Below are 11,082 nucleotides of genomic sequence, written 5' to 3'. Positions count from 1 at the left end.
TAGGGTTGCTATGAGTCGCAAGCGACTCGACGGCACATAACAACAACAACAACAACAGGTAAACATATTGCTGTCATTATGTACCATCAGGTCAGAACCAAACTTGCAGTGGTTATCCTAGACAGTGAATCACACAGGAGGAGATTGCCCATCCTTCTGTGGAGCAGCTGGTGGTTTCAAACTGTGTACCTTTGCTTTGGAAGCACAATTTCTTTTCTCTTTTATTTACCCATTGTTGTACATTTTCTTCCTTCCCCTGCCCCCAGCCCACCTTGCAATCCACCCCTTGTTCCAGATTGTTCTCATGCATAATCATAGATTCCTCTCGACCAGTTCTTCTCTCATCTATGCTAATGCAGTGTTTATTATCTATCCACTTTTCCTCATTCCTTCCCAACACCCCCTCATATCTGTCTTATTTTATAACAGCAGTGGTATGCAGTATTTGTCCTTTTTTCTTTTTTAAAGAAAACATCTTTATTTTAGAAACTTGGCTGCTATCCAATTACTTGTAATCAATTGCTCAGTTATCTATGTTGTTGTTGTTGATTGCCTTGAGTCAAGCATGACTCATAGCGACCCTGTGAACAAAAGGCCTGAAACACCTCTACAACTACTGACATTTATCAAAGTTCACAAAGTTTCTGGAAGCAAGTTGTTTAGGAAGTGGATGCCTCTCCTGCTTCCAAAAGTGTCATAGAATGTTATTGGTTGAGTCGTATGCGATGTGTAATGACCCTCTGTACAGCATCTCTGAACCCTTCTCTGTCCTAAGCCAGTCTCACTAATTCCGACACACCAACCCCCTTCACCTATACATGGTAAAAATTAATTTAGGTAATCATTTAACTCAGTATGAAAGATACAAACATTCAAAAGTCTCAGTTGAAACTTTCAATCTTGCCCAACAAGTAATCGAGGTTTTTCATCACTCCTTAATTGAGGCCCTTTTAAGTTGACATATCAACAAGTAAAGGGCTCAGCCCAAGAGCTTCTAAAAAAAAAAAAGAAGAAAGAAGAGCAATATTTATCCTTTTGTAACTGAGCATAATTTCACTTAGTGTAATGTCCTCAAAGCTCCCTTATGCTGTGTAATGTTCTACTATTTCATTTTTTCAGAGCTGCGTAGTATTCCATTGTGTGGATGTGCCATATTTTGTCTATCCATTCATTTTTTTGATGGGCACTTGGGTTGCTTCCATCTCTTTGCTATTATGAACAATGCAATGATAAACATGGATGTGCATACATCCTCTTGAGTTGTGGTTCTGCTTTCTTTTGGGTATATACTCATTAGTGGAATTGCTGGGTCAAATGCTATTTCTATTCCCAACTTTTTGAGAAAGAGCCAGACCGCCTTCCATAGTGATTGCATCATTTTACATTCCCACCAGCAATGAATAAAAGTTCCAATCTCAGGGGAGCTCTGGTGGCCTAGTGGCAAGAAGCTGCACTGCAATCCCAGAGGCACACGGTTCAAATCCACCGGATGCTCTGCCGAGAAAGGAGGGACAATCTCCTCCTGTACCAGTCAGATCTGATTTGACGGTACACACACATACACACAAAATAATAAAATAATAATAAATAAATAAAGTTCCAATCTCTCCATAACCTCACCAGCATTTGTTGTTTGCTGCCCTTTTGAGCTCTGCTATTGTTTCTGGGGTGAAATGATATCTTATAGTTGTTTTTATTTGCATCTCTCTGATAGCTACGGATTTTTAACATTTCTTCATATGTTTGTTTGCCATCTGATTGTCTTCTTTGGTGAAGTGTCTATTCATATTCTGTGTTCATTTTGTAATTGGATTGTTTATTTTTATCTTTTTGAGGTGCTAAAGTATTCTATACATTTTAGAAATAAGGGCCTTATCATATGTCATTGCCAAATATTTTTTCCCACACTGTAGGTTTCTTTCTTACCATATTGGGGAAGTTTTTGGTGTACCTAAGGATTTGATTTTTAGAAGGTCCCATTACTCTATTTTATTCTCTCCTGCTTGTAGGGTTTTCATTATCTTCATGCTGTGGATTAGGGCTTCTAAAGTTCTTCCTAGCTTTTCTCTGATGAATCTTATAGTCTTTTATTTTACTTCTAGGTCCCTGGTTCACCTTGAGTTGGTTTTTGTATAAGGTGTGAGCTGTGGGCCTTGCTTAAGTTTTCTGCAGATGGTTTTCTAATTTTTCCAACACCACTTGTTAAAGAGACTGCCCTTTCCCCATTTAACTGATTCTGTCTCTTTGTCAAAGATAAGTTTACCATAGGTGAATGAGCTGATTTCTGGGTTCTCAGTTTTCTTCCATTGATCTGTGTTTCTGTTGCTGTACTAGTACCACGCTGTCTTGACCACCACGGTTGTGTAGTAGGGTTTGAGATCAGGGAGTGTGATGTTGCCTACCTTGTTTCTCTTTTCGAGTAGTGTTTTGACTATTTAAGGTCTCTCTCCATTCCAGATGAAATCAGAAATTGCTTTTTCTGTATCACTGAAGAATGGGGTTGGTATCTGTAATGGGATTGCATTAAATTTGTACGTTTCCATTGGTAGGATTGTCATTTTCCCAAAATTGAGTCTTCCTATCCATGAATATTATTCAATAATAAGGATCATTATTAGAAAGTGTGAGGATGATGCAAACAGGACTGGGTTCAGATCTTTTGTTCATAGGGTCACTATGAATCATACTCGACTTGATGTCCCTAACAAAAACCACAACTATGAATATGGTATATTTTTCCTTTTCTTCAGATCTCTTTTTTGTCTCTGGTAGTAATGTTTTATAATTTTCTGTGTGTAGTTTTTTTTTTGTCTCTAGTTAGATTTATTCTAGTTATATTTACTCTAGATTTATTCCCAAGTGTTCTGTTGTGGTTAGCTATTGTAATGGTTATTGTTTTTCTTAGCTCTATTCCTATATTCTCTCCGTCATTGTAGAGGAATCCAACTGATTTTTATATATTGATCTTGTACCCTGCTACTTTGCTAATTGATCAACTATGTCTGATAGTTTCCTTGCTGAGTCTTTAGGGTTTTCTAAATATACTATTATGCCATCTGTATATAGCAATAGTTTTGCCTCCTCTGCCAATGTGTACACCTCTTATTTCCTTGTCATATTGCTTTTGCTAATACTTCCAATACTATACTGAATAGGTGATAGTGGGCATCCTTGCCTAGTTCCTGTTCTCCAGGAGAAGACCTTTAATCTCTTTCCATTGAGCATGACATTGGCTTTTTGTTTTGCATGGCAGCACAATTTCTCTACCACTAAGTCACCAGAGCTCTTTGTTGCTATTATTGCTGTTATCTTGCTTTTATGTCTCTGATTTGTGACTGTTTTATAGTTGTATTATATTTCTAAACATTAACATTAATACTCTCAACATTAACAAGGTTGCTTTTGATTTCATATTTAATGCATGGAACCCAAATTCAGTAGAAAACAAATGAAAAGCCTCCTTTTTCCATATGATTATCATCTAGCAATAAATATATTTTTAAAGTAATGGACATAGCTATACAGGGGGGTGGGGGTAGAAATGGGTACTATGTGCCAAGTTACAGAGATTTCTTTTTAATGATATGGTTTGTTTTTCTTCCACCACAACCATTACCACCATCACCAACGATGCGGATGTTACACGGCTGTTTTGAACAGGAAGGCCACGCAGGAAGACTGCTTTCTCACCAGAGAAAAGGAAATCGTCCTCCACAATGTACAGTACATGCCTTATTATGTCTCTTGGAAATGGAATAGTTTTTAGGAAATGTCTGTCTTAGCCTTTCTTCAAACATTACTGTTAGTTGCTATTGAGTCTTTTGTCACTCCTGATGACCTTATGCATAACAGAGCCTGACAGAGCTGTTTGACTGAAAGCTTGCTTCCACAATGAGTTCATATCTAGGCTCAAAGGGTGGCTAAGGGCCATAATCTTGGGGTGCCACCAGTCTCTATTAGACCAATAAACCTGGCTCTTCTATGGTTTTGAGCTTTGCTCAACATTTTTCTTTGACAGCATCCTCTCCTGTGATCCTTTTCAGAGTGGGCAGTAGTGGTAACCAAAAATGGTCTAGTTCTCTGAGCTGCATCAGCCCTTCTGCATTTCTTTTTCATTACTCAGCTGGCACATGCATGTGAGGCAACAGAGAAATCTTGGCTTGGATTAGGTGCACCTTAGTTTTCAAAGTGACAGTTCCACTTATGGTTATCAGTCAGTCTTAGTCAGAAGTGGCTCATTGTCGCTCCAGTGGGTTTATGAAGGCTGTTAATTACCAGAGGGGAGAATGCTCAGCTTTCTCCCTTGAAGCCACCGGCACATTTGAACTGCCAGGGAACCCTGACCTTCTGGTTGGCAGCGCAGCTCGCTATGGATTACTCCACTGGACTATTCAATGTAACTATTTCATTTCAGGTGAGTTGTGGTAGTTTGTGCCTTTCATGTAATCCGTCAATTTAATATACGTTATCAGATCGCTGTTTATAGTTATGGGTGGTTGGGGTTTTTTTACTTTTTTATTGGTATGCATTTAATTATTCATGTACATTACATTTCATTCATGTACATGTTCTTGTTATGTTGCATCGAGTTGCTTGTGATGACTCAGTGCAACTCAATGTACACATCTCTGAACCCTGCTCTATCTTTAGCCAACCTCACTGTCTCTGACACACATACTTCCATCACCCCAGTCACTCACTCAATCCATCTCATTGAGGGTCTTCCGCTCCTGCACTGTCCCTCCACCCTTCCAAGCATTATTTCCCTCTTCAAGGACTGGTCCATCTTTGCAACATGCCCAATATATGTCAAAGTCAGAGTTTCAAAATCCTTGCCTCTAAGGAGCAGCCTGGTTTCACTCTCTCCAGGATGAACCTGTTCTAGCAGTCTATTGCTCCACAACTCAATGGCATTAATTCTTCTATCATCCTTAGTCAATGATCAGCTTTCTAGTGGGGGTTTTTTTTGGGGGGGAAGTGTTTCACACTTTCCTTCACTGACACTATTTTTCATATAATCATTCCCATAAGTTGTGTTTTATAACATCAATCACCATTGGACTATGCTCACCACTATCCCGTCTTTTCAAGTCTCTGCCAGGTCTTTTACCTATTTCCTTTACCCTTCCCTCCCTCCACCCATCAAATGCATGACCCTGTGATTTCCCCTCTACCCATCCTCACCCCTCTGGTCCCACCCCTTTCCCCCTTGGACTCTCTTACACATTTTTACAATAATGGTCTTTTGCAATATTTTTCTTTAAGAGATTGAGTTGGTTCACTCAGCATAATGCTCTCCAGTCTCTCCCAAGTTACATAGTACTTTTCAAAATCATTGCTTCTGGGTGCTGTGTAGTATTCCGTCATATGACTGTACCAACAATTTCTTAGTCCATTCAGTTGTGGTTGGATATTTGGGCTGTTTCCATGTTCTTATGATGGTGAATAATGCTCCTATTAACATTGGTGTACAAATCTCCTTTTGTGTCCCAGTTATGATTCCTTGGGGTATGTTCCTAGCAGTGGAATAACTGGGTCACATGGAATTTCTGTGTTCGGCTTTTTTGAGGAAATTCCAAACTGTCTTCCAGAGTGGTTGTACCATTTTACAATTCCACCAGCAGTGTATGAGAATTCCAATCTCTCCATATCCTCTCCAACATTTATTTATTGCTTTATTGCTTATTGCTTTATTTATTGCATTTATTATTGTTTTATGAAGCTTGTATAATTGTTTTAACATTTATTTGTTATCCTTTTAATGTGTGCAGCATCTCATGGCATCTTTCACTTTGTTCTTGATAACTGGCATTTTGTTTGCTTTCTGTGTCACTTTTGTTAGAGATTCTTTAACAATACTGATTTTTTTTTTTCAGAGAACTAGCTCTCTTATTTTTCTGGTTTTCTTATTTCTTTGATTCCTGCTTTTATATTTATCATTTAATTCCTTTTGTTTGGTTTGTGTTTCTTTTGCTGTTCAGTTTCTAGGTTCCTGAGATGGGGGCATAAATTATTATTGATTTGAGACACTTTTCCTTTTTTCTAATGCAAGCATTTCACTCTCACTCATTGCCATCTAGTCAGAAGTGATTCATAGCTGACCCTCCAGAAGGTTTATGGAGGCTGTAAATCACATGGAAGACATATTTCTCCCTTGAGAAGCTGGTGGATTGGACTGCTTGTGAAGCTCCCTCCAGCTACACAACCAGAGCCCCTTAATTTAAGCATTTAGTACTTTAAATATCCCTCTTTAGCACTGTTTTGGCAGTATCCCACAAATTTTGATGCATTTTGTTTTTATTAAGTTCAGTGTGTTTTCTTCATTGCTCTTGGATTGTTTTAACTTGTCCTGTTTATTAATGTCCACATGTTTGGAGATATTTCCCTTTCTTTTTCTGTTGAATCTTTTGCCTTTGAACTGTGGTGTAGAAAAAAGACTACTGGATATCCATGGACTGTCAAAAGAACAAACAAAAAAGAAAGATGCTTGAATGGCAAACAGACACATGAAGAAATGCTCCAAAACACTGGCAATAAGAGAGATGCAAATCAAAACCACAATGAGTTACTATCTCACTCCTGTAAAAGTAGCAAAGCTTAACAGGACAGAAAGTAATAAATGTTGGAGGGGATGTGGCAAGAAAGGAAGCCTTCCGCATTGTTGGTGGGATTGTATAATGGTACAACCATTCTGGAAAGCAGCTTGGTACTTCCTCAAAAAGCAGAATATAGAAACTCCGTATGACCCAGCTATTCCACTACTTGGAATATACCCTGAGGAAACAAGAACCGAGGCACAAACTGAGATTTGTACACTAGTGTTCATAGCAGAATTATTCACCTTTGCAAGAACATGGAAACAGCCCAAATGTCCAACCACAAATTAATGTATTGAGAAATTATGGTACATTCACACAATGGAATATTATGCAGCACACAGGAGCAATGATTCTGTAAATCACTATCTGACTTGGGAAGGACTGGAAAGCATTATGCTGAGTGAACTAGCTCAGTCCCACAAGGATAAATATCATATAATACTATATTATATATCATATAATATTATTGTAGAATGAGTATAAGGATCCAAGAGGGATGGGAGAGGCTGGAAGCAGAGTAGAGGGATGTGGATGGGGGGTAATTAATCATGAGGTTGTACAATTTGATGGGGGTGGTGAGGAAAAGTGAATTTGTTCTTGAAATCAATGTGTTCAAATTTTGTAAATAAACCAGTAGAAAATAAAAGAAAATAATTTTTTGAAAAAGAAGATGCAACCAAGGGTGCATCTTAGGGGCAAGGATGGTGTACTTTAGAGGCAAGGAAGAAACGTAATCTCCTATACTTTGAGCATATTGTCAGGGAAAAGCATACTTTACGCATGATGTCCCTGGAAAAAGACAACATGCTGGGTGAGAAAAAGAGGAAGACCCCCAACAAGGTGGATTGATACAGTGACTGTAACAATGGGCGTATCAGAGATCACGAGGACGGCGCAGGATAGGGCACGGTTCACATCTGTTGTGCACGAGGTTGCTATGAATTATATTCGACTCAGTGGCACCTTACAGCAACTTCCTTTTATTGATTTTCTTAGAAAGGACCTCCATCCAAAACTTGGTCCATGACACTCCATACAGCAAGAGAATTTGAGAGAAAATTCATTACTGACACAAGAGATTCATACATAGAGCCAGTAAGGAGGTCTGGATTGGCTCAGGCAAAGCAATGGGAGTGAGAATCTGGAATGAGTGTGACAGTGAGATGCCTGAAGATGAACTCTTATCATGATCCTCTCCAGCAATGGGGCCAAAGCCAAAGGGAGAGTGAGATCTAAAATAAAATTAGCAAACATCAAAAATTAAGACAAGGCTTCATTTCAGATCTCTAGTTTGGTTGCACTGTGTTTAGAAGGTACTCTCTTTACATGTTCATTTCTCTTCAATTCCTAGATGTTTGTTTATGGCCAAAGATATGGTCTACCTCTGTGTGTGTAACCTGGTACTTGAGGAGAGTGAATAGTCTACTGTTTCTAGGAAAAGTATTTTATGAATATCAGAATTACAATTTTACAAAAAGAATAAATAAAGCAGTCTTAAAAGAAAAAATCAATTAGAGCTTATTTGTTGATGGTGTTAAGGACTTCAATCTCTTGCTAATTTGTCTATCTCGCTGTTCTGTCAGTTTCTGAGAGAGGAGAGAGTAAAATGCCCAACTGTAATTGTGGGTTTTTCTGCTTCTCCTTTCTGTTCCGCCAGCTTCTGCTTCACATAATCATCTGTGCTTTTGTTTGGTCCACATTTATAATAGCTCTGGCCTCTTGTGGATTGGCCCGCTCTCATCTGCCTCGTCTCTGATAATTTTCTTTGCCCTTTACATCTGCGTGTATGCTGTTGATATAGCCATTCCTACTTTTCTTTTGTTTGCATGATGTATCTTTCCCTGTCCTTTTCTTTTCAAACTGCCTCAAACTGGAAAAAAAAAAACACCAAACAAACCTCAAGCTCATTGTCACTCAGTTAGAACCAACTCATGGCTGACCCTGCACTGGATTTCTGAAGGACATTTCCCATCTTTCTACCATGGAGTCCTTGGTGGATCCGAACCTCCAGAGAGGCTCTGCTTTGGGGCTAGCAGTACAGTTCCCTATGTACTATGCCACCAGAACTCTTTCAAGCTACCTGCAGTGTTATATTTGAAATGAGTTTATTATAGACAATGAGTAATTAGAACACGATTCTTCATCTCTTCTCTTTTGTTCCATCACTCACTGCCCTCAAGAAAGAACTGACTCATAGCTGACCCTCCCCTGTGTTTTCAGAGACTGTAAACCAAACAGGAGAAGATTGCCCATCGTTCTCCCATGGGGCAGGTTGTGGATTCAAACCACCTGCCAGAGCAACTCCTTATCCACTAGGCCAACAGATCTCCCTCTGGTTGCCTTAGTGCTTTCTGCTCTCGGTTCCCAGGATTTAGTTTTCCAAGTATCTCCAGATTCCCCCCCCACACACTCATTTGCTCACCTTTCCCATCATCCATACCCTCAGCTTGATAATATGAATTACATTGTTATTCTTAGAGGTCCTTGACTCATGGCCACCCCACGATCAACAGGTAGGTCCTGTACCATCCCCGTGACTGGCTGCAGGGTAAATGACTGATGAATAGGGTCTTCAGTAGATCTTCAAACCTTCTGATATCACATGCAAACAAGATTCTGCTGAAGATTATCCAAAAATGACTGGAAGAGCACATCAACAGAGAAATACCAGAAGTGCATGCTGGATTTAGAAGGGGTCGTGGTACTAGGGATATTGTAGCTGATGTTAGATGGATCATAGCTAAAAGCAGGGAATACCCGAAGAATGTCTATCTGTGTTTCATTGATTATGCAAAGGCGATTGATTGTGTGGATCATAGCAAACTGTGGGTGACTCTGGGAAGAATGGGAATCCCAGAATATTTAATCATCCTAATGGGAAGCCTATACTTGGACCAAGAGGCAGTCATCAGAACAGAGCAGGGTAACACTGCATGGTTGAAAATTGGGAAAGGTGTATGCCAGGGATGTGTCCTATCTCCATACCTTTTCAACCTGTATGCAGAGCAGATTATCCGAGAGGCTGGGCACTATGAGGAGAAATGTGGCATCAGGATTGGTGGAAGATCTATTAACAATCTGCATTATGCAGATGACACAACCCTGCTTGCTGAAACTGAGGAGGACCTCATGCACTTGCTGCAGAGGGTCAAGGACTGCAGTCTTCAGTATGGACTGAGGCTCAATGTCAAGAAGTCAAAGATTCTCACCACTGGACCAATTGGTAGCACCAGGATGGATGGTGAAGAGATTGAGATTGTTCACAGTTTCAGTTTGCTCCGCTCCACGGTCAACACTCTTGGCACCAGTAGCCAGGAAATAAAAAAACGTATTGCGATGGGAAAGTCTGCTGTTAGGGACCTCTCTAAAGTACTCAAAAGCAACGGTGTCTCTCTGGAGACTAAGGTGTGCCTGATACAGGCCATCGTCTTTGCAATCACTTGTTATGCATCAGTTGGACAATGACTAGGGAGGATAGAAGGAGAATTGATGCCTTTGAGCTGTGGTGCTGGAGAAGAGTATTGAATGTACTGTGGACTGCCAAGAAAACAAACAGATTCATCCCTGAGAGGCTTAAGCCAGGCTACTCCTTGGAGGCAAGGATTCTGGGACTTCATCTGACATACTTTGGACATGTTGTAAGGAGAGACAGGTCCTTGGAGGGGGACATCATGCTTGGGAGGGTGGAGGGACAGCGCAGGAAGGGAAGAACGTCTATGAGATGAATTGATTCAGTGACTGGGGTAATCAGGATGGGTGTGTCAGAGGCAGTGCGATTGGCACAGGATAGAGCAGGGTTTAGGGCTGTTGTACATAGGGTCGCTATGAGTCGCAAACGACTCGACGGCACATAACAACAAGTCAAGTGCATTAAAAGAGACAAAATAGATGCTATATGTTTCTTATTTTTTAAAACAAGTCATATTAATATTAAAACACACTGAAGATAAATGGCTCCATATAGGAATCTCTAGTAGCCTAGTCTTGGAGGAAGTGCAGCCAGACTGCTCCTTGGAGGCAAAGATGATAAAGCTTCATTTGCATGCTTTGGTCATGTTGCTAGGAGAGACTATTTCTTGGAAAGGGATATCATGCTTGGAAAGTCTAGCAAAAGAGAAAAAGACCCTCAATAAGATTGATAAAAGCGACTGTGTCAGGGGTCTCAAGTATGTCAGAGATGATAAGGACTACGTAGGATAGGACATGGTTCAGATCTGTGTTTCATAGGGTCACTATGAATCATACTTGCTTCAACAATGGCCTAGTGGATAGGAAGTTGTGCTGCTAATCTGATGGCTTATGATTCAAATCCATGAGCTACACTCAGGGAGAAAGATGAGTAATCTCCTCTTACATGATTTACAGCCTCTGACAACCCATGGAAGGGTCAGTGATGAGTCAATTCTGGCTCAATGACACATAACAACACATAGTATAGTCCTTCTTTATAATTTCATTGTTTGGTATATGGCAGTCTTGTCTG

At 40.0% G+C, this 11,082-nt stretch overlaps 1 protein-coding gene across 1 annotated transcript in view; it reads left to right on the top strand.

Moving 5' to 3' along the window:
• The window catches only part of CCDC38 (coiled-coil domain containing 38), a 58,600-nt gene that overhangs the window by 24,501 nt on the left and 23,017 nt on the right, over positions 1-11,082 (top strand). The gene's annotated exons all lie outside the window — the stretch shown is intronic.

Source organism: Elephantulus edwardii, unplaced genomic scaffold, assembly GCF_000299155.1.
Source record: "Elephantulus edwardii isolate Elephantulus edwardi_28Jun2011 unplaced genomic scaffold, EleEdw1.0 scaffold00068, whole genome shotgun sequence".
Taxonomy (NCBI): domain Eukaryota; kingdom Metazoa; phylum Chordata; class Mammalia; order Macroscelidea; family Macroscelididae; genus Elephantulus; species Elephantulus edwardii.
Note: the sequence above shows the minus strand (reverse complement) of the source record. Positions and strands in the feature narration are given on the sequence as shown.